Below are 25113 nucleotides of genomic sequence, written 5' to 3'. Positions count from 1 at the left end.
AAAATATTACTTATTAATTTTTGAAGCTATGTTCAGGGTATTTAGGACAGAATTAAAATATGAAAAAGACTACTCTTTTTTCTATTTTTTTATTTATTTGACAGACAGAGATCACAAGTAGGTAGAGAGGCAGGCAGAGAAAGAGAAAAAGCAGGCTCCCCACCAAGAAGAGACTCCAATGTGGGGCTCAATCTCAGGACCCTGAGAACATGACCTGAGCCAAAGCCAGAGGCTCAATCCACTGAGCCATCCAGGCATCCCAAAAGATTATTCTTTATATGACATTGAAGGCTGATGCCAGAAATTTTAAAGTCCAACTTCAAAATGTACTAAGAGATGTAGAAAAAAAAATCATATAAATATTTGAATCAGGTACAAGCCTATGACAAACGATCTTTGATGTTTTAATCCCATTACACTTTACCAATATTGTCTCACAAATGTACTATTCTTCAAATGTGATGTAGACAAATTTAGAAATGAACTTGAAGAAAGGCAAAAAAGGCACCATCAGGAAATTCAATAAGTTAAATGCTTTCCTAACTTGTCATAATTGCCATTGATTCATGACTTATAGAGTTTACTCAATGAAAAACTAACAATAATGAATACTTTTAAGAAATAATAATTAAGAAGCTAATGGAAAAAATGTGCAAAGGAAGTAATACTCACTTAATTTAAAAGTATTTCTTTCAGGCAGCTGGGTGGCTCAGTGGGTTAAGCCTCTGCCTTTGGCTCAGGTCATGATCTCAGGGTCTTGGAATCGAGTCCCGCACCAGGCTCTCTGCTTGGCAGGAAGCCTGATTCCTTCCTCTCTTTCTCTGCCTGCCTCTCTGCCTACTTGTGATTTCTCTCTCTCAAATAAATAAATAAAATCTTAAAAAAAAAAAAAAAGTATTTCTTTAAAAAACTAGGCTTTCAGGATAACAGATCCTGACTCAGGACCTCCCTAGATTCACTGGACCATGGTTTTCTATCCATCTTGCCAAAGATCAACAAAGACTGATCCTAGTTCAAGTGCTAAGTACAGAGTTTAATCAGTAATATTCCATTGCAATAGGAAACAGAGTCCAGGGTAAACTGAACTCAACTTCAAATTTTATGAAGATGGCAGAAAGTTTTAAAGGGAGAATGAGAGAATAAGAAGAAGGCTAAGTGGGGGCTCAGTAGAGTCAGGAAAATGAAAAGTTAACACAAAGGGGAAAGGAGGTGTTGGTTCAGGTGAAAGCCATCTGTGATTGTTACATGTTGCTTATGGAAGTTAAGATCCTATCTTCTCACAGAGACTGGGAGGTAGGGGCTCAGTCTCTTCAGGTGTTTGCTATAAAGAACAGTAAATTCTTTTGGTAGCCTCGAGTTTTCTGAGGCAGGCAGTTTAAGGAGGTTCAGGGTCATCTGAGGAATGTGACTACTAAAAAATATGTTTGTGTTTTGTTCAAGTCCTCATAGGCCAAGGTTAAGGCCTAGTTGAGGAGACAGTTCCAAGGAGCCTGGTTAGTCTTTGGTGAAGGACAGAATCTTTGTCACCCTCCAGGAAGATCACCTGGCAACCAGTAACCTTTGCATAGACCATGGCAGAGATGGCTTCATGCATGTGTCACTGGTGCAGTCCCACAGGGCTGTGCGCTCAGAAGGGCCTTGGGCAAGGTTCAGAGTCTGCTGTGCCACTATGAAATTCCTACTAATTTTTCAATGAGAGGTCCACATTTTCCTTTCACACTTGTCCCCATAAATTATGGAACGATTCTTGGGCTATGGAGTGGAAGTTTGGGTTTCCACTACAGAGAATCTTATTGAGTTCTGATACTGCCTTCAAACATCATGTGTTGTAGCTCTGCTCTTACCCTCAGAGCATCTCTTTTTTCATGCAGGTGAACTTTGATGAACAGGAAAACAGTAAAAAGAATGGTGGGTACATCCTCCTCCCTTCTTGGATGTTGAGGGAATGATTTCAGACAAGGTGTTTCTCAATGATTCCTGCAGCAGATGTGTTTTCTGACAAAGCTAAGCATTGGTAACACACTTCCTTTTTTTGTTTTCCTTCCTTCCCTGCCTAGCTCCCTTTTATCCCTCTCTCTAGGATTAGACTGTGTGCCTGCCTCTTGCAATAGAGCAATTGCCTGCATATTAACTTTTTAAGTACCCCAAAACTAAGATATTTAGGAACAGTAAAAATTTTCATATAATTTTTCTTCTTTTTAAATGAAATATTTAGGCATTAATGAAATTTATTAAATAATGATTAAAGGATAAAAAGATAAATAATGATAAAAGAATAATTTTTGATATTATTAGGACTTGGCTATGGTAACAAGCCAAATATTTGTCTATGAGTTCATTGAGACCATTTAGTTGTTCAGTTCATTGAGACCATTTAGATGTTCAGTTTCTGAACATCAGCTCTTTTCAGAGATACTCCCTTGGACATAACCCTGATACCTCTAATCATTCAAATAAACTTTAAAAAGACAAATATTAAGTATATGCCATAATTTAAAATATTTCCATAGGTTGTATAACATTTGATTAATATTTTTAAAATATTAAGTAATTTAACAATTTAGATATGTAAAGTATTTAGTTAATGGGGCAAACCCTATTCATGATAACTTTGAATATATAGTCTTTCTGAAACAAAAATAATAGAAAAAATGTCCATTTGAACCAATATATATAAGACAGTAAAAATCACTTTAAAATTTGAACTAAATTTCTTAAATATATATGTGTGTGTATATATATGTATATATATATGATATGATATATATGAGACTGATATGATATATATGAAATGATAAAAGTAGGCATAGCCTATATATATATATATATATATATATAGGCTATGCCTACTTTTATCATTTCATCTACACTTATAATATGGCATTTTTTCTAGAGAACAGTATTCTCTATTCTGTCTCATAACTTTATCTTAAGTAGCATCATGGTATCAGGAGGTGTTTTTTAACTAAATCTGTCAAAATATTTACTACTCTAGTTCCTTTTCATTTCAAAATTGTACCAAAATTGAGAATGAAGGCTAGTTCTTATGTTCTTTTTGAATTGTGCCTATTTGTGAGTATTTCTTTGCTTTTTAAAACAGTAAGATGTTCCAGACTCATCCTGAACTTTCTCTGCCCCAGACCTGCTGCCATTTAATAAGGAATGGTGTTTAAAAGTCAATTTCTAACCATTGAGGCACTCATGGCAACTGTAATTTCATGCCTTTTAATTTCTTTTAGTGAGTAGTTTTGAAATATGTGTGCACTTCGTCTGGAAATAAATCTAATAATGCCATTAAAATTAATATCATAGGGATCTTCTTCACCATTCTATACCTCATATTTTTGTCTCTTCATCATAGTTTGCCCTCAGGAGGGATGCGATTAAAATACAATATATATTTAATATCCCTACCTAGAACTTGAATACAGTCATTATGATACAATCCAGACATGTGGTGTGAATAGTAAGAACTCTCCAAAACAAACAAACAAACAAAAAAACAAAAAACCACTGAGTTTGCTGAATTTGCTTTATAATAATGAAATCTAAAAGAGCTATGATATCAAATGCAATGAAGGATCCTTGGAAGGGGAGGTGAACCATGAGAGACTATGGACTCTGAAAAACAGTCTGAGGGGTTTGAAGTGGTGGGGGGGTGGGAGGTTGGGGTACCAGGTGGTGGGTATTATAGAGGGCACAGCTTGCATGGAGCACTGGGTGTGGTGAAAAAACAATGAATACTGTTTTTCTGAAAATAAATAAATTGGAAAAAAAAAAGAGACTCATAGATTGCAAAAGATAAAAAAATTAAACAAGCATATTTAACTATGAAAATAAGTGAAATTTGAACATGGTGAGTATACCACAAAATATTACTGTATCTTTGTAGTGATAATAACATTAGGTTATATAGAAGAATGTCCTTGTTTTTGATATTTCATAATATCATGCTTAAATAAATAGGGAATATTGTCATGACGTCTAACACTTTTGTTCAAATTGTTCAACAAACACGTATAGACATAGTCATATAAGAATAGATAAAGCAGGGATGCCTGGGTGGCTCAGCTGGTCAAGGCTCTGTCTTTGAATCAGGTCATGATCCCAGCGTCCTGGGATCCAGTCACACATTAGGCTCCTTGCTAGGGGGGTAGCCTATTTCTCCCTCTCCCTGCTGCTCACCCTACTCATACTCTCTCTCTCTCTTTGACAAATAAGTAAATAAAATTTTTTTTTTAAAAAGAATAAATAAAGTAAATATAGTAAATGTTAACAACTGCTGAATACAGGTTAAAGTAATACTACCGATTTTTCATTCTTTTAACTTTTCTCTACATGTTAATTTTTTCAAGGTAAAAAGCTGGAGACCCAAATGAGTCATCTCTATATCACTAATAAGAAAGATACCCAAGATACATCATTTAGTGAAAGATACATGCTGTAAGATGGTGCAGACAATATGCCACTATTCAGCAATTCAAAATATGTGAATGATGGTATGTTTACCTATGTTTTAGCTATAATCCCTGCCTTCAAAGAACAAATATATAAACTGAGGGAAAAAATATATTAAATTCACAAGGCATAACAACTATTTAGAATAGAAAAGCAAGACAATTTGTAAATTCAAGAGAAGAAACAATGTTCCCCTGTTACGTTGAACAATGGAAATAAAACTTTAATTCTGGAGATTAGTGTTTGAGACAGTATAGAACCATCTAGTAACAGAATTACTTATTATATTCTACATCTAGAATAATAAGAATGATAAAGTGAAATTACATGGGTTAGACATTACATGACATTCATTTTCAGATGAGGAAACTGAGGCACACTTCTAGAAGCTAAGCAACTTGTTCAAAATCATGGTTATAAATGACACAGACAGGATTCCAGTAAAGAGAGTTTGCCTATGAAGTTAGTTCAAAACTACTATCCTAAATGACTACATTAACTATTTGCTTTACAACCAACGCACAAATTATATAAAATTTGAAATATTGCACTTAAAGTATTTTTGATATAGAAGTGCAAAATTGTAAAAAATCCAGTGACTAAGAACAGTCACCACAATTGGCATATGGAACTGAAATAAGATATTTGAAGATCTTAGATGCCTATTGGGGGGAGGGGGGGAGTGTATATATATATATATATATATATATATATATGTATATATATATATATGATGTTATTGATTCATCACTTACAAAAAAAAAAGTATATATATATATTACATGAAGAACATTTTAATTTTTTTTCAAATTATGTCATTTATCTTTCTTAGTTGTCAGTGTTTCTACATGTTACCTGATTTCAAGCTTTACTACAAAGCTGTGATCACCAAGTTGTCAGTGTTTCTAAATGCATATGTTACACATGCTATGAGTTCAGTAGGTCTTTCTTCTGCTTTTATAATTAAAATTATATGAATGTGAAACAAGAGAGTTGTTACATAAAAACCTGCTTCACTTACCTTGCTATATCCTTAAATCATATTAAACAACTGTGTTAATCATGTCAAACACTAATTAAATAATTGCCAAAATTTCAGGAGAAAAGTCCAAATCTGAGGATTAAATATATAGCCACTAAAAAAAGAAATTAATAAGAAATCCTACAGGTTATAAACAAACTATGGGAGGGGGAGGTCAAGCTTAAATATTTATAATTATGACTGCTGCTAATTATTTACTCAAAATCTCAAAAAAGAAGAAAGAGAGGTTTTTCTTCTTGTGTGCAAATTCACCTAGGCAGAGACCATATCTGTGAGTCTTTCTTGCATTCAAATGTGTTTATGATGATACGTTTTTACCGATTTCCTGTGAACCAGGAGCACCCAGCTAGCTCACTTTGAAATCAGGACAAAGACTTCCCTGAGGCCTGAATCTGTACTTTAAACAATTTGTAATATTCTTCCTTACACAAGCCATGAAAACAGCTGCTAAGATTATATGTTTCTTACTTGTGTATTTTATGGAATCACAGCAAATGCAACCTCAAATCCATCCCATTGATGTGCTGGGAGAAACATCCATGGCTAGTGCTTTAAATAAGTTTTAGAAAGCTCATGAGACATTATGAAGCTATAAACATTTTAAAAAGCCAACAAAAAATCTTATTAGAGGAAATGTAAAATATACAGCAAATGACTTAAGATCATCCAAAGAGATAAAGAAAAAAAAATGTATTTAAAAGACCATGAAATAAATACATGAAAATGTGAAAAGGAACAAATCTGAAATTTCAGGAATAAAATATGAACATGGTATTTTTGTAAATGAATAGTTTGCCTTTATAAAACTGGATAAAGCAAAAGAAAGACTATCTAAGTGTATGACAAGACTGTGGAAAATTTTCCAAACCTGGTAGAGAGAAAGGGTTAAACATTTGAAAGTTACTCGAAATAAATCATGGATAATTCCCAAAATATATGTTATTGGTTTCCAGTAAGAGAACAGAGAGAAGATTTGACTATAGAAACTGCAAGATGAAAAGCATTTATGAATCTCTTTTATTTCTCAAAATATGACTAGTTTTAGTAACTTCACAATCTATCTTGAATGGCAGATACCCCACTGAGTCCTAAAGATGTTATACCTGGACCAGATAATTTCATTACCAACCCTGCTCCTCCTTATAACAGAGTAGCTTTTTTTTTTTTCTAAGTTTTTTTTTTTTTTAAGATTTTATTTATTTATTTGACAGAGAGAGATCACAAGCAGGCAGAGACGGAATGGGGGTGGGGGAGGGCAGGGAAGGAGGCTCCCCACTGAGCAGAGAGCCCGACGTGGGGCTTGATCCTAGGACCCTAAGACCATGACCTGAGCCAAAGGCAGATGCCTAACTGACTGAGCCACTCAGGTGCCCCCAGAAAAGCTTTTTTGAACTAACCAAATTATCTTTATCTACAATTAACCTATATAAAATAAGAATTTAAGTTGATGTGTTTTTGTGTAGTTATAAACGTATCTTCAGGTAAGGTTAAGTATTTAAGTCAAATGTTTGACTAATAGGTTATAACTCTTAAGTTGTCCAGTTTTTGTTCTTTTTTCCTGGGCAATATTAGAGTATAACATTCTTTTCTTACCCCCAGGAATGCAGACTTGTACTGGGGTACACTCAAAGCTTGTGAATTTTACCACTTAAACGTGGTCCTAACTATTTAGAAGACACTGGCAATTTGTATTTACATTTTGGCTGTATCAGAGATCTGGACTGGGCAGAGTCCCTTCAGATTATCTCAGAAAATTCAAAATCACAATCATCCTTAGGTGTATCCTCAGTAGATTGTGTTTGGCTCTTCTGAATGAAATGGGTATATTACAATCTATTGTTCTTGTCTAGGGAATTTAAAAGTTACTACACTATGGATGTCTGGGTGGCTCATTCTGTTGAGCATCTGCCTTCAGCTCAGGTCTTGGTCTTGGGGCCTAATAATGAGTCCTGGGACAGGCACCCTGCTCAGTGAGGAGCCTCCTCCTCACTCTCACTCTCCATCTCCCTCTGTGTGTGCTCTCTCTTTCAAGTAAATAAATCTTGAAAAAAAGAAAAGAAAAGAAAAGAAGAAAAAATAAAAGCTACACTTTACAACATTAACAGAGAGTAGTTAAAAAAATAAAAATACAATCTTCATTATACTCTTATTGTATCACTTACCACAAAATAATTAACTTGTAAAGCACAATTTGCTCTCTACTCTCACAGTTTAAATAGATACCTTTCTTGAAGTTCTAAAATATGCATTAATCAATTATGTAATAGATTTTGAGATACTCTTAAGAATACTTAAACTTTGTCATAGGCCAATGGTCAGCACCCTTTACATATGTGCCAGAGCGTGTCAAAAAATGACACTTTTTCTCTGGAAAACTCACAGAACCCCTTGGTCTCCTTTTCACTCTCTTCCCATGTACTATTCTATTCCTGAAATCTTGCTGCCCTTTGTACACCATCTTTAGGAACCTCTGTCCATCCGCTGCTAAATCCACCCCAATCTTTCCCTCTACTTGACCACCAGAGACTATGCAATGTCAGAAACCAAGCATTTCCTCCCAAGTATGCACAGATTCCACTACACCACGATGTTTTTCGTATTTTGAAGTGATTGTAATATTCTCGAGGTAAAATTTTCACCACGTGGACAAAGCTCTGTGACTTCATGGAAGACCTTTGATTTTCTAACAAGAAGCATGTTGCTGGGCCTGGCTTCATTTCACTTGTTTTTCTTCTTATGCCTTGCTTGTTTGATGCTCTGTTTCTTTGATTTGTCATTCTTATTCAACTTTTAATCTCAGTTAAAGAGAAGGATTGAATAGATACTTCAGACTGCATTTTTGGCTTATTTAGCAAAAGTGTACATAAGTAATATACCCATGCATGGGAGTAAAAAGAGAATTTATTTTTCATTATATTCATGACACCTTTCCAATTAATGAGTTTAATTAGGTGACTCATAAATCTCCTTCCAAACTGAATGCTGTATCTATTGTCTGTGAATGTGAAACATCATGTGTCTGCCTTTGGGGGGAAAAATCCCAGAAACATGTCAAGAATGGAAACTTTATAAGAAAATAATAGACTGAAAAAATTTATGTGCCAAAGTTGTTGACATTCTTATAAAGAAAAGGGTGACATGAAACAGATTATTGAGGTCAACAAGAGAGATTCTTGACAGATAAAGAACTTTGATTGATTTAACTCCAGACTTTCTAATATAAGTATATTTCATAATCCTTACTAGATATGCCAGAAGAGTTATGGTTTAAATATTCTCCTATTTAATTTCCTTTGGATTTTCAGAGTTATTTATTTCTCAAAAGATGTAGGATCCATCAAAGTTGTATATATTTAATCATTTTTTATGCTAGAATCAGCATTTTTCTTCCATTGGAACCACATCAAAATTTACCATCTACCAATACCAACTCTCGTTCTCTCTTTTTCTTCTTTAATACATAAATTGAGATACTAATGAAATCTGTATTCCTGAAATAGACTCATGAGATTATATAAAATGGAACTTTTTTTCCTTCCTAACCCACTACTGCTACCAAGTATTTCCAGTTTAAAGAAGTATGACACACACTGGATTTTCTTGACAATTAGGTGTCAGGTAGATCTTTACATTTAACAGGTGTATCTAGCAATCACATGCAAAACTTGACAGCATATTCAAAAAATGTTAATCAAATGTTTTTACCAGTTTGATTGGCTAATTATGAAATCAGAAAATTCACACCTCATTTTCAGTCTTAGACTTAAAACAATGAAATGAAGTGGGATGAATAGAAAAGATAGGATAGGAAGGAAGTAAGGACATGGCTATCTGCCTTGTTTGTGGTAAGTAACCTTTCACTAATGAGGAAAATTTGCCCCAAGAATTTATTCATTTTATTAAGCATTCACACTTTCTGAGAAAAAAAAAGTCATACTTTATTAAAAATATACAGTTAATGTTTCTGGCAGTGAGCAACAATGAATATTGCACTTGGCAGAGTTCATGATTAATTAACAAAATTTTCCATCCCCCTACTTGTTAATTGTGTTGGTACTTTGCACTTTGTACTGACATTGGAGTGGTTTTTCAGTACCTAAGGTTTTTGAAAAGCAAGGAAAAATCTAACTCACAAAAGAAAATAACAAGCCAGAAATCAGAATAAATTTCTTATTAACTTTAACTGTGGAAGGAAAACAGATGGTTGGAAAATTAAGGCTAATTCATATCTGTTCACTGGAAAAGCACAAAGCAAATTCTAAGTAAGTGTACTAGTTTCCACGTCCTTCAATGTAATAATAGCTTTAGGAGAGTGATTCAGAGCACCTGAGGGAAGTGAACCAAAGATCCTCTTGACTTTTATTTATTGCACAGTAGAGAATGACCACAGATGGAAAAAGAGAAACAAGTCTTTCCTGCAGGGTAAAGAATGAAAAAGCCAGAGAATTTATTAATCTTCTGTCAGACCAATAGCTAGCACTTAAATTTGGCCAACATGAATCTTATGAGAGAACAGAATTTGTTCACTTAACAAAAGTGCACACATACACACACACACATTCCCTCTTCCAAAACCAAGCAAGACCAAATGCTACTTTTCTATTCATAAAGCTCTATATTTTAGTAAAACTTGTTTTGGTTGACTTAATAAACTTTGAATAAATAACTACATCTATAAAGATAGGAAGGAAGATGCTTACAGTGCAAAAGATCCAAATTTTATTTTTAAAGATCTCATGTGTAATGATTTTGCATTTCAGTTCCCAAACATAGGCATGATCTGCAATTTTTTATGCATTTTTGTTTAAATCGCTTAAACTTTACCTTGTGTTCCCAATGCATCAAGTTTATAGACATTTTAAACTCAGATATTTTTAGACATTGCCAGCCCAGTATGATAATTTTTTGGTCTTAATGACATTGTCAAGCAGCTGGGAAAAACCACTGATTATATTCCATTTCTCCACCCTAGCCTTACTTGAGATAGCCATTCTTCTGCCATATATGTTCTATCAGACTAAGTGACGCTGTGTTGATTTGGGATCATTACAGGGACATAAGACTCTATTTAAAGTCTGCATTATTTGTTGCCTACACTACATTTTTCTTGGGTTGTAAAGTTAGCCAATACCCTCTGAGGATTTGGTATCTCCCATGACACTGTCTACATGTGCTGCCTGTGCTTCTGGTATTAATGGAACTCACTATCTTGTGTCTTTCCATTTGAGACTCCTCTGAAAAGCTTTAACACTTCAGAACATCTTTCAAATCAAAGTTCCTAGCCATTTTTGTACTATAGACCCTTTTGACATCCTGATGGTGTATATAAATCCATTCTCAGAATAAATGTTATAAATGTATTTCAAAAAATGAAAAGAAGACCAATTATATTGAAATACATTAGCAAATATTCTAAACAAATTTGTGATATAATATCTGAGTACCATGATTAACATCTTAATAAATGTGGTCAATATAACGATGGTTTTTATAGTGATTTTGACATTGTGATAATCATCAAAATTATTTTGAGGTATCTATAATCAGTATGACATGACAGAAAATATCTGTAATGTCTATTGGTAACAAAGTCTCAGGTACCATTGGTATTGTACACATTTGTAATTGAAAAAAATGCTAACTCATATTTAGGGAAAATTGAGAAAAAAAATGATGCAATATTTATATTTATATTCACAGAACCCCTAAATTCTCATCTATGGTTCCAAGATTAAGAATTTCTTCTTAAAGGGGTACCTGGGTGGCTCAGTGGTTAAAGCCTCTGCCTTCGGCTCAGGTCATGATCCCAGGGTCCAGGGATAGAGCCCTGCATCAGGCTCTCTGCTCAGCAGGGAGCCTGCTTCCTCCTCTCTCTCTGCTACTTCTCTGCCTACTTGTGATCTCTGTTAAATAAATAAATCAAATCTTAAAAAGAAAAAAAATAATTTCCTCTTTATATAGTTTATGCTTTTATAAAATGCAGAAATCAGAAATTTCCTGTTGTTTCACCTTGCTGCTCTGAAAATAGTACTTGGGACAAGGTATCACAAAGCCTGGCCTTCTGATTAATTGGCAAAAAGAGAATTTCAATAAAGACAAAATCGGTTTCACAGTTTGCTATATAATTTTGCCATATATATTTTCATTGGATTAAGAGTCAATCTGCTTTATTCTCTCACAAAACAAATAAATAAATAAATAAATCCTTCTGTTGTATAGCTCTAAATTCTGAGATATGCCAGCCTCAATATAGCAAAATAGGTCTTTAGAAAAAGTCAAGGAAATAAGCCTTATTAAGCTCTCAGCACAACACTGTTGCATAAATCCTCAAAAATCCCATGTCTCTCCAATTTCTCAATGTGCCTATTTCTCACATGGCTTCACACACGTTTTTTGTAAGCTATACTTCATCTCTGTTGCCAGATTCCTTGTCACCAGCTCCATGTTATTTTCTCTGCACCTGTATGTCTCTTTGACTGGAGGAGTTACCACTGAGGAAGACTTTAACTCCATTAGAGATTTGGCATCAGCAGGGCCTCGGTATAGAAAGAAGGAAGCTCTCCTTTTTAGTCTTATTTTGTAATTACACCTCAACTGCCTACAGATTCAGGCAAGGTTATAAAATTTATTGCAAGTTCTTGAAATACCAGTGGCCTTTGGAATTTAATGTGTGGCTTGCATTATAAGAATGGTAATAGCTTTCAATGTTCAGAAATTTCATTCCTATCTTGGTGTTCTACTTTTCCCATAGTAGTCAATTAAGCTCTGTTTCTTCATAGAACCAGTTCTCACTTAGATATATGGAGGGGCCCAGAGTTGTCACTATCTGGTTTTAAATTTGTAGAGTTCCCAGTGAAAGTTTTCCACATCCATTCCTCTAGCCTAGATGAAATGTTATTCTAATTTTCTATTTAACTTAGCACTTCATGAGAGCCTATATAATTTCATCTGAAATGTAGATGGGAGTGGGTACTATGGATTGAGGTGAGAAAGACAGAATGAAGATGTCAGAACTAAGAATATTCAAGCAAAGTTTACTTTTCTCCACTAAATATAAATGTAAAGAAACAGAGAATTGATGTTGGGGATATTTTTTCGTGAGTCAGATGTTGACTCATTTCTTTTTATATTCATTGGCTTGAAACTATCACAAAATCAACAGTGGAGAAAATTTTAAAAAGTATTTTAAGTGTTTTTTCCAACAGAAAATGGAAAGTTTTTCCAAAAATAATGATAGAACCAAGGAATGTGCATGATAATTAACTGTCACTGAATGGAGAAGATGATTTGAATGTAGAAATACTAGATGTGAAAAAATAAAATAAATGAAGAGTTGGAATTCTGATTGTTACTTTGTGATTTTCTACACAAAGTAAGCCAAGCTGAATATCTTCATCATTAGAGACTTTCTTTTTATTTTCTATAGAATAATTTTCTTTTCTACCCTCTAGACTTACATTAGTTTTGACTTACTCAAGCATAAAGGAACTTCACTCTACCTTTAAGTTTCATTAACTACAGTCTAAGCAGACAAGAGAAGAGATAGGGTCTCTCACAGATGTATTTGATGGTTGATTTAAGTCATGTCTCCATGACACACAGTACTCTTCCCTTATCTGCAGTTTTACTTTCTGTAGTTTCAGTTACTCATGGTCAACTGCAGTCAGGAAGCATAGTATCCTTCTAATGTATCATGGCCAAGAGTAGCCTAACACTTCGTCACAATGCCTACATCATTCACCTCACTTCATCTTACCATGTAGGTTTTTATCCTCACATCATCACAAGAAGAAAGGTGAATACAACACAGTAAGATATTTTGAGAGAAAGAGACCACATTCACATAACTTTTTATAGTATATTATTATAATAAATATATTTTATTATCGTTATTGTTGGTGATCTCCTGCCCTGCCTGATTTATAAGTGAAATTCTATCGTAGGGATGTTTATCTAGGAATAAAACACAGTATATATAGGTTTCAGTTCAGGCTTCTTCAGTTCAGGCATCGCCTGAGGGTCTTAAAACGTATTCCCCATGGAAAGAGGGGACTATTATATGTGAAGTGCTACAACTACACCTGCTGATGAAGCATAAAACAGTCTGCACTTTTTGCTTCATAAAACAGACATGATAGATGTGCACAATCTCATTCACAAATTGTGCCTTGAGTTTTTTCGATACCAAAAAAATATTGGAAATAGAATGAAGGGAAGTGAAACAGAGCACTATTTGCAGGCAAACGTGGAATGTTCTGAGGTGATTATGATTCAGCACTCATAAAGCAGAGTGTCCAAGAAACTGTCACAACTAACAGCAGCATCCTATGGAAACAGATCCCAGGAGGTCAAAGACGTGTCCTCTGACTCCAAGTTGTTTACTCTGCTTAGCCTGTAATGTTCCACCAATCAGTATATAAACAAACACATCTAAAAAATGAAATTTTGTAATGGCTACATTTTATAGCTATTTTAAGTGCTAGAAATAATGAAATTTAAAGTGATAACAGTGATACTTCAACAATTTTTTTAGAAAAAAAAATATTTTGCTTACCTAAAATGCCTAAAACTAATATAAGGATATTAAGAACACTTTTATTATCAGTCAACACAATGAAAGATAAAGACAACTAAACGATGTGAGGGGAAATGAAATACTTCATGAATCCTACACAAATTCCACTGGTTTAAATTAAAAGGAAAAAAAAATAGAAGGGATTAAAATTTCCATCTGTAGTTTTTAGTAAGTTCTAGAAATTACATGCCTAATGTTAATTAATATATAGTGGCTGTAGTACTTCCAAAATGGACATTTACAGTAGCAGAACAATCTTAAAAGTATTTTACAAATACAGAAGTAAACAATTTTCATCTGTGATATTCATCAGTAAAATTGTATCAAATGCAATAATTTTTAAGATATAGGCATGATATTTTGAAAATAAATCTGTGAGATTCATTATGTAGGAACTAAGTACATATGACAGATAGGATGAGAAAGAATCTGATGTACATCCTATTTCTTTTCATTTCTTTCCACTGTCTTTCTTTTCTTCCTCCATTCTATTCTTCTTTCCTTCCATGTTCCTTATTCCTTCTTTTTCTTTTTAACTCAGATTTCATTGATTAATTTTATTAGTCTAGGCTCTAGACTAGTGTTTCAGAGCAACATAAGATATAGGGTCCCATTTTGAATAACTCAATATTGTGGTGGAGTTTTTTGAAATCTGTATGCTATATTGAAGCTATCTGCAGGAAGCTATGGGTCACCGAAAATGAAAGGATGATGAAGTGTTAATGGTTGAGAAAATTAGTATTCAGTGTAATGATTAGAACTCTGGTTTAAGATGTAGCAGGTAGGTTTGAAGCAAAATTAGATTGTTCAGATAATTACAAAGAGTTCAGCATGTTGAAAGTATTGTGTGCCTGGGGACTGCTGATCAACAAAGATGTGAAGACAGAGGTAGGCTGCAAAATATCTGGAAGAGAACTGAGTAAGTTTGAAGAGTTTTAAGAGAGGTAGCTCCACCCCTGGACTAAATTAAGTAAATGAGTCCACTAGAAACTCAATTTAGTCAAAATGATTTTATGTCCCTGTTAGGTCATTTTCCCATCCTTTCCCCTCCCCACACAAAATGTGATTATGTGTTCAATAGTGTTCAACAGTCATTTGCTTATTAAGTGATGGACTATAATTGAGTTTATTTTTTTATTTTTTTAATAAAAATGGTAATATATTTATATTATGATTGTTGTATCACCAATACCAACTGGAGTACCTATCACAGGATAGGTGTTCTATACATATTTACTAAATGAATAAACAGATGATTTTAGTCTGAGCCTATGAGAGCTTTATAGTTACATCCTTTAGAGGTACTACTTATTAAATCCAAGTTTTGACTCTGTGGATGACAAGACTAATGTGGAAGGTAGAATTATAAATATCCCCCAAGATTTTTGTTCTATGATTATTCAGTCAAATGCTAATCCTTAATAAACCTGTGAATGGACTTTGCAGATATAATTAATCCAACTAACCAAGTGACCTTAAGACAGATTATTCTGGGTTACTCAAGGGAGGTAAATGTAATCACATGGATCCTTAAAAGCAAAAGAGGAAGACAGAAAAGTCGATCAGAGACATGTAGCCAAAGGAGAAGTCTTAGAGATTTGAAACTTGAGGGAGACTCAACCTACATGTACATGCAATATGTAAGGAAACCAGATGGAAAATATGATAAGTAATATAAGCACTCTCCAGATGCAAAGGCTGACCCCTGGTTGACAGCCTCCAAGGAAGCAAAGACCTAAGTCTTCCAATTGACAAGAAACTGAATCAGTACATCAACCTGAATGACCTTGGAAAGAGATTCATCCCAGAGTCTGCAGAAAGGAACATCTTGAATTTGAAATCCAGAATAAGGAGCCAGCTACATCCTACTATACCCAGACTTGTGACTCACAGAACTGTGAGATAATAAATGGGTGTTAGTTTAAACTGCTAAATTTGTGGTAATTTGTTATAACTACTAAAACAAGCAATTATAATATTCTTTCCTTAAAATAAATATTATGGGAAAGCAAACTTTGAATGATGTCTCAGACATTTAAATTTTACTTCATTTCAACACATATTAAATAGCAATCTATTATGTTCTCTTCAAAGAGAGAAGAAAATATTTGAGTGAGAATTAGGTTGTAAGAACTCAGGGAAATTACTACTATTCCTTTTAAGCATTCCATCATGGACTTATAAGCATCATGACTATTGAAAAGAGAGGTGAGAGAGGTATCTATTTTATGTGAAAAGGAGGGTGAGAAGAGAGACGGCTTGTCTGTTGGTCTCAATGGTTTCAGTGAAATACAAGATTTTCTTCTGAGTATGAAAGAGTTGGAATTAAATATGGGATAAGCAGACTCTGAGAACATAATTGAACAATGACAAATAGTAAAATTTGCAGAGAGTTCCAAAGACTAAAATTATGGCAAAATATTTAACTGTTGTCCTTTTTGTACTTCTCTCATCCCAGAAAACTCAGGTCAGTTCATTTCAAGAATTTTCTGCAAAATAGCAGTTGTTTTTCTTTCTTTCTTTTTTTTTTTTTAATTTTCTGTTTTTGTTTTGGCAAAAGATGCATATGCTCTTTTAGAAAAAGAATTCCTTAGATCTTCTATGTTGACCTAAATTGCTGAGGCCAGTAAATAGTCTGAACAATACAAAATCGGGATTCAACTCCTAATGCTTAACATATTAAAAATTATGGAACCAAATCCAATTCACAAAAATTTCTGTAAATACTATATAAAACAAATACAATGTAAATTAATGGCAAGCTTGATGTGATTGATCATGTTCCTTTGCTGAATGGAAAAATCTATCATAAGATGAATTCGGCACCCATGGCTTTGGAGTTTTGGAGTTCATCCTGACATGCATTCCCGTGTGTTCACTCATTCTTCACAGCTTTCCTTGACTGAAATATATTATTGACAAGCAACCTTGTCATTTTATTGTTTTCTTATCAGCTTATCATAATTAAATACAGACTGCTTTACATCGACATATTTGTAAAGGTACAGGCATTATATCACCTACATATTCCAAATATGCTTATAATTATAAATTATAAATAATTAATTTTAAATTCGAATGCTCTATGTTTTCACCTCAAAATAAATTAATAAGGAGTAATATGTACATGATTAAACAAAGAAATGAGGAACTGATATGCAGCATGAAGATTACAGAGTGACAGAAAAGTCTGCCTCCTGCCACTGGTCCCCCAGTATTTCATCCCCTATACTGAGGCAACCATTGTGACCATTTTTAATTACTCTAGAAATCATTTGTTTATATATATGTACTGTGTGTGTATGTATATGCAAGTGAATGTGTGATTAGTAAATACACATTTCTTTATTATACAACTAAAAATGGCTCCAAACTTTGTTATCGTCATGTAATAAGAAATCTTAAAGATTTTTTTCTTATTATTTCTTGAAGATTTACTTTATTGTTTCAGTTGCTACACATTTTTAATGATAATGTCATAATTTCTTTAATTCTCTACTGATGATTCTTTAGTTGTCTGCTACAGCAAACAGCTCTGCATTAGACATTTAATTGTTATATTTAAAACTTCACATTTTCCTTTATCTGGTACCATTTTATTTTTTATTTATTTATTAAAAATGTTATTTATTTATTTGACAGAAGGAGACACAGCAAGAGAGGGAGCACAAGCAGGAGGAGTAGGTGAGGGAGAATCAGACTCCCTGATGAGCAAAGAGCCTGATTCAGGGCTTGATCCCAGGACTCTGGGATAATGAGCTGAGATAAAGGCAGATGCTTAACAACTGAGCCACTCAGGCACCCCTGGAATCACTTGTTTAAAAAAATAGACTTTTTTTTTTTAAGCAATTTTAGGTTCACAGCGAAATGTAGCAGATAGTACAGAAATTTTCCATGTGCCCCTGACTTATACATAGCCTCCTTACTATGAACATCTCCCACTAAAGTGGTACATTTGTTACAATTTATGAACACTTGACACATTATTTACTTAAAATCCATAGTTCACATTACAGTTCACTAGATATTGTACATTCTATGGGTTTACAATTGTATGAGGACATGTGTCCACTATTATAGTATTATACATAATGTTTTCACTGCCCTAAAAGTTCTCTTGCTCCACCTATTCATCCTACATTAATTTTCATGTCATCTATAGAATGAGAAATAGTAAAAACACTAGTGCCTCAGGAAGGAGTGTCTGAAAAACCCGTGTACAGGTTCTCTAGTGGGTGAAGTAAAATTTCACTTTCAGTGAAAGTGATCCCTTTCTTAGAGAGGGTGCAGAGAGAAATGGGTGGGCAGAACTGGCACTAAGACCCTGGGTTTCCCCAGAGACTGATGGATCCAGCTGAGACCTCCTGGCCCACAGCAATTAGGAAGAAAGAAAGAAAGTATGTAAAACTGTTCTCCCCTGGAAAACACCAATGAAGACAGAAAAGTTATTTATTTAGAGGCTTTTGTTTAATGTAAATTATTGAAGAAAGGAGATGGAAGAAGACTGAATTAAATAGAGGACAAAGAAAGGTCATTTTTCTAAAAAAGTAACAAATGCAGGAGAAAGGAGAAAGCTAAATAAAGAAGTATAGAGGAGTGACACAAAAATTGGATAAGAAAATTAAATTCAGGGGCAGAGACTTCGAATTTGGTGGTTATAAAAAAAGAAGCAATAACAAAACATTGGCCAGATTTTAATATTCAGGCAGCATCAAAATAGTTTTCACTTACACTTTTCATAAAAGTTATGGTTTGAATTCAACATCTTCTGTAATTTGGCTGCAACAGTTTGGAGTTTTTAAATTTCCATTTCATTTACAGGTTTTAAAGTTGGCTGTAAAAATCTGTTCCCAAACAAACTCAGACCTACCAAAAGAATTAAACATATTTTATGTACTCTCAAGACAGTTTTATCTCTCCTGAAAAAAAAATTAAAAAATAAAAGTACAATATTACCAGCCTCCTACTCTTACACATGGTTAAGATGGGAAAAGATTTTGATATCAAGTGTTATGTATGCCACTTTACCCTTCAGTAAAATAAAATAAACATTTAACCAGATTGAGATACTGATGTTTATAAAGAGCTTCATATAAGTTGGTATTTTTTAGATGTGTTTTATGATGTATTCATAAATAATGGATCTATAGCATGCAAATATACTGCTGAAGTGTAATTCTAACATGTTTGGAAATAAATGCTGTGCTTTTAAAGTACTTATTTTGAATTTTATTAACAATAACACAACATGTGGCTTGTCATGTATTATCTACTTCATAGAGGGCACTTACTTGAAATCTTTTATTCTTACTTTATAGTTACATAAAAAATTAAGTCCATGCACAAGAAATAGTCTAGCAAGTTACCCTGTTTTATTATGTTGGGTTAAAATTATAATCAATATCACTATGTTTAGAAAAAAATAATAGAAGGTATTGATAGGTAAATGATAAACAGGTAAAGATATACAGATTTATTTAAGCATTGGTTGATATATACAATATATGGTTCAGATTAAACAAAATATACTGCAGTTGATTTTGTTTAGTAATATATATTCAAATAGATATTATGACTCAACAGTGCTTTATTGAAACAATTATGATTATTAAGTAAGAATTCCATTTTCAATAGGGACCTATCTACACCCTTGCAAAGTTTCTGAAGTATAATGAGAACTAAATAAACAAATCTTTAAAAACTGAAATAATAAAAATATATTATAATAATAGTTGTCTCCCAAATTACACTATCCCTGCTAATGCATAACCATGTATTATTAAAAACTGCAGTAGAGCCTAAATGTCTTGTAAATGAATTTTCATGAAATAGATAAACAGATAATTACAAAATAACACATATTATTAAGTCCGTGTCCTTAATGCATACAGGTTCAATATAATTAATATTCTATATTATAATTAATATTCTGTATTATTGTTCATTATACAAAATCTATTTTTAAATGTAAAACATAAATTATTTAAATTTCATATTTTCATTAATGTTTTATACTTTACTTCATTAAAGGAACAACATTTTATAGGTACTTTTTGATCATTGATTTAGCTAACCTAGGTATTATATCATGGCTTGTATATAATTAAGTGTATTGATTCAACAAAGTCAGTAAAGTACCAGAAAATTAGAGATCCTGATCAGCTGATTTTCATTGCTTTTAAAGTATTCTCATTTCTTATAATGTTATAATTTCTTATTTAAATTTTATTCATCTATATTCACAAATATTTTACTTATAAATGTATTTTCTTGGATTCTTCATATGCAATGTTACATAGATGTCATGAATTTTTTAATATACAGCATGTAATTACTAATATAATTGGATTTCTAAATATTATAATATATATTTTATCTAGTGCTTTATATTATCTTTTTCTGTTAATATTTACATATTATCTACATCATTCCTAAATTAGGTCTTTGCATTTTCTTTATATTTCTCTATATTGTTATTATATTATTCTCTGTATTATTATACATATTTACTCTTTATGAATGTGGTATATATTTCTAATATCCAAGAATGATGTTCTATGATTCATATCCATATGATATCTCATATCCTACATTAAGCAAATATTTATATTTTTGTGAAGTTTTTATTAGAAAAAATAATTGCAGTAAATTTATTGGTCCTTAAGTTTATCATACTAATGTTTTTATAAAGTCATTTATGTTTGAATTTTTCAGAGGATTTATAATTTATTAAGGTAGATCATTCTTGAAAGAATAATAGTCTATATTAGTCTACTGTAAATATATGATTTTTCTTTTGGATATATTAATGTAAATATATTGGTTACTTAATTATAATGATGAACACGTAAGGGTCTTGATGTACATTCCAAATTGACTTCCAAATAAGTTAAATAAAGGAAAGCATGAGAGTTTCCCTTAAATCATTTCATTGCATTTTATTAACATTACAAAAATGTTTTCAAATTGATAATATCAATGAGAAATTTTTGTTCTAATTAGTATTACTTGAATTATCAATGGGATTAAAAATGGTTTCTTAAGACTTTCTATTTGTCCGTTTTTGAACATTTATTCTGCACCTTAATTAATTTGTTCGTTACTTATATGTGGTGTACTTCCTTTAGGAACTAGCCCATTCTTTTTAGCAGGACATTCATAGACATTTCAAAGTAGATACGTGCCCCAGTCCTGAACACATAGTGTACACCCCGTATAGTGCAGAGTAGGAACCTGTTAGGAAACAGGGTTAATCCAAACTGATCCCTGTAATTAACATAATGTTGGTAATATAAGGACTTCCAGGGGTTAGTAACTCCAAAGGATTAAAAACTGGTACTTTTGATGGCCCAGTTTCAAGGTCAAGTGGAGAAGGCTAAATGTATTATGAGAAAGTGAGGGCAACACAGAAGGAAACAAAGCTGGGAGAAGGCAAAGGAGAGGAACTACAAGCACAGGTAGGCGAAATAGAAAGGAATGAGAGTCAGAGGCTTGATCCTACTGTTTAAGCTTTGCATTCCTCGGTATATGAGGCTACACCAATTGTTGCAAGGATGGTTATACGAATCAATAAAGTCCCTTCTGCCTGAGCTAGTTTTATCTCAATGTCATATATGTGTAACAACCAGTATCCAAAAAACATACAGAAACTGACAGCAGAGGACCTGTGTGGTAACAGTGAACTAAATTGTACAACCAGCAAATTCAAGTTCTGGAAAGTAACAGAAAGGATTTCCTATTTGACCACAATTATGATAATCCTTTTAAATGCCACAAGCAAGGTGGTGAATTCCTACCTTTTTCATCTTTCAAAATGAGATGGTACTAAAGGCCACCACCACCTTCTTCTTCTCCTTCTTGTCCTCCTTCCTCTTCTTCTTCTCCTTCAACTCCTCTACCTCCTCCTTCTTCATACATCTTCTCTTGATTATAGTTGACACACAATGCTGCATTAGTTTCAGGTTTATCCTTGGTGATGTTATTTTCATTTAATCATTTAAACATCTCAGTTAATTTTTGTTAAGAGGACTAACTGGATAGATTGTTAAGAGAAAGAGGACTACCAGAAGATGGGAATTTGATGCAATAACTACAAATGACTTTGAGGTGCATCTTTGGAGAGGGGTAAATTTTCATCTCTTTTTGCTTTTTTAATAATGGGCACTGGCATTAAGATAGGCATTTATTTTTGAAGTATATTTCAGGGAAACAGAGTCCATTGCTAAAGGAAGGATTTTCTTTGAGACCAGAATTCCCTCATTGTATGTGACCCCACTAGAATTTTCAGCCATATAAAACTGTGCTCCATACGTGAAAGTCAGGGGTGAACATATAACTGAAGTTTTCCTAACTATAATGCTCCCTGTCCCTGGTAAGAGTGATTGTTTTTAGCAGTGATCACAGTACATAATACAATCTTTCACTAAAAATATAGAAACTGAAGTTAAAAAAAATCCTCTGCTGAGGATAAAATTGGGTCTTTTATCTAATGCATTATCCTCATATTTTATTGAAGCATTAGTCTTATTATTGTTTTAAAGATTTTATTTATTTGAGAGAGAAAGAGAGCGAGCAGAAGCAGGGGAGGGTCAGAGGGAGAAGCAGACTGCCCACTGAGCATGGAATCAGAAAATGAGAGCAATCTCAGGACTCTGAGATCATGACCTAAGCCAAAGTCAAATGTTTAACTGACTGAGCCACCCAGGTACCTGGTCATCTTATTATTATTGATTTTTTGTGAACACTATATTTTAAATGGAAAATTTTACTCTTTTTTTTTTAAGATTTTTTTAATTTTTATTTTTAAGTAATTTCTGAACCCAGTGTGGGGTTCAAACTCACAACCCTGAGATCAAGAGTTGCATGCTCTATTGACTGAGCCAGACAGCCATGCCTACTTTTGTGTTTTCATTTGTTCCATCATTTAAGAATTAGTTTGAAAAGTTTTATAAAATATAAAAATTTTTGAAATTTTCTTAGGTCTTTATCTGAAATTTCAAAGTTTATGTAATCGTACAGTTCATTTAATGTACAATTATAATCATGTAATCATACACATTATGATTAACATATTACATATAAATCTCTCTTTGTTTTTTTTTTTTTTTAAAGATTTTATTTTTTTATTTATTTGAGAGAGAGAGACAGTGAGAGAGAGCATGAGCGAGGAGAAGGTCAGAGAGCGAAGCAGACTCCCCTATGGAGCTGGGAGCCTGATGTGGGACTCGATCCCGGGACTCCAGGATCACGCCCTGAGCCGAAGGCAGTCGTCCAACCAACTGAGCCACCCAGGCGTCCCTAAATCTCTCTTTGAAAGGTGAATTTTTTCCTTGAAATAGAGTAAAATTTATAAGGCCTCTTGAAATAAGTACAAAGCTCCATCCTCTAGAAGTAAAACCTTTATATTAGCAAGTAATACATTTTCAAATTAAATAAAAATTTATTGTCATTTTTAGCTCACTGTTGTCACACCAGTCCAAGTCCCCATAATCTCTTCCCTGGACCACTACCATGATCCCTTTACTTGTCTCCCTTCTTTCACTTTGCTGTCTTTCACTATTTATCCATTTTTCCAGAGTTATTTTTGCTTAAATTCTTCCAGTAACTTCATACCTAAAAAGCGACCAAATTATATTCAATAATCCTTCCTGATATGGCCCCATTGACCTCTAGGGCCTCATATTTGATCACTTTTCTCACTCACTGCCATAGAAACACTGCTTGCTCTCTGTTTCCCAGAACTTTTGTACTTTGCTTCCTTTACTTGAAATACTACCCCATCTACCACCACTAAGCAAATGTCCTCTCATCATCCAGGTCAAATATCATTTCCAGAAAGAAACCTCCTCTTATCTACTAATTAACCCCCTCTGTAAAGAGTGAAATCAATGTAATACCTGGCTTGCTAAAATGTAACACCAAGTCCCCTAAGCGCCGGAAAGGTTTCAAAGAAGGGTGTAGGCCTTTGGAATTCCAAGGGAGGTTTGTGTGACCATTCTGCCCTTGGAATGCCCCTGGGAGTTGCTTTCTTAGCCCAAACAGCTGCCCTGTGATCTAAGAAATGTATGCGTGGTCCCTTAGGCTATGTTTAGCAGAACTCAGAACATGTAGATTAGCATATCATATTTTTCTGGTAAACAGATCCTCCCAGTTTCATTAAGACCCCTTGTCACTCAACACATGCTTCAGAAACAGTGATAAGGATTTATGATTACCCTGTAGGACCAGTAAAATTGGAAGCAAAGAAGAGCAAAGGTCTCTTGTCTGTGAGCATTGACCCTTGGCTTCTTATTCACAGCAAAGTTTGGAGTAATCTTTCTTCCATTAATACAGGGATTGCTGGCCATCCCTGGCACCCCTCTTTTCAATCTCATACCATATAATTAATTAAATCTGAAATTGACAGGTCCCTGTTACACCAAACTGTTTCTCACCAAAAACCGTTAAAAAATTACCACCCCTTGCTACTCATTTGACTAAAATTCATATTCATTAAAACTCCCAATAATTCTCACCCAATCCATTGTGACTTTGCGTTTATTACATCATGCTCACACACACACACACACACACACACACACTTTAGGTTACCTGCAGACTAGATTAACCTGCTCACTGTGATCACTGTATATCACATATGTAACCAATTTATGTTTTAATCCATCAGCTTATGTGTTTATATTTAAATGCTACTTACTCCTTTATTTTTAACAATACATGATGTTTGAACATGGTGGTTGGTGGATGGATGAACGTTCCATTCTATTTAACAAAGAATTAGTGGACAGTGTTCTGGGTGCTAGTATAAACAATAATATCATAATTCCTTTCTCTCTTACTGAGTTTTTAATTTATGCCACATTTTTCATCTCATTGTTCAGATAAGTCCAATCACCTACCTCTTATTTACTCTCTAACCCACCCTTTTTTTTAAAGATTTATTTATTTTTATAGAGAGATGGAGAGACTGCAAGTGGAGGAAGAGTGAAGTGGGTAAGAGAAGGATGGGGGAGGGTGGTATGGAAGAATCTCAAGCAGA

At 33.5% G+C, this 25113-nt stretch overlaps 1 long non-coding RNA gene across 1 annotated transcript; it reads right to left on the bottom strand.

Moving 5' to 3' along the window:
- Window positions 1-18753: 18753 nt before the first annotated feature.
- On the bottom strand, window positions 18754-21991 carry LOC122909531. Its single transcript, XR_006385158.1, has 2 exons — window positions 21872-21991; window positions 18754-18941 (listed from the first exon to the last, which is right to left on the bottom strand). It is a non-coding gene; the product is annotated as an uncharacterized LOC122909531 (long non-coding RNA).
- Between the last annotated feature and the right edge of the window lie 3122 nt (window positions 21992-25113).

Source organism: Neovison vison, chromosome 1 (assembly GCF_020171115.1).
Source record: "Neovison vison isolate M4711 chromosome 1, ASM_NN_V1, whole genome shotgun sequence".
NCBI lineage: Eukaryota > Metazoa > Chordata > Mammalia > Carnivora > Mustelidae > Neogale > Neogale vison.
The sequence above is the reverse complement of the archived record's forward strand: the minus strand, read 5'-3'. Positions and strand labels throughout refer to the sequence as shown.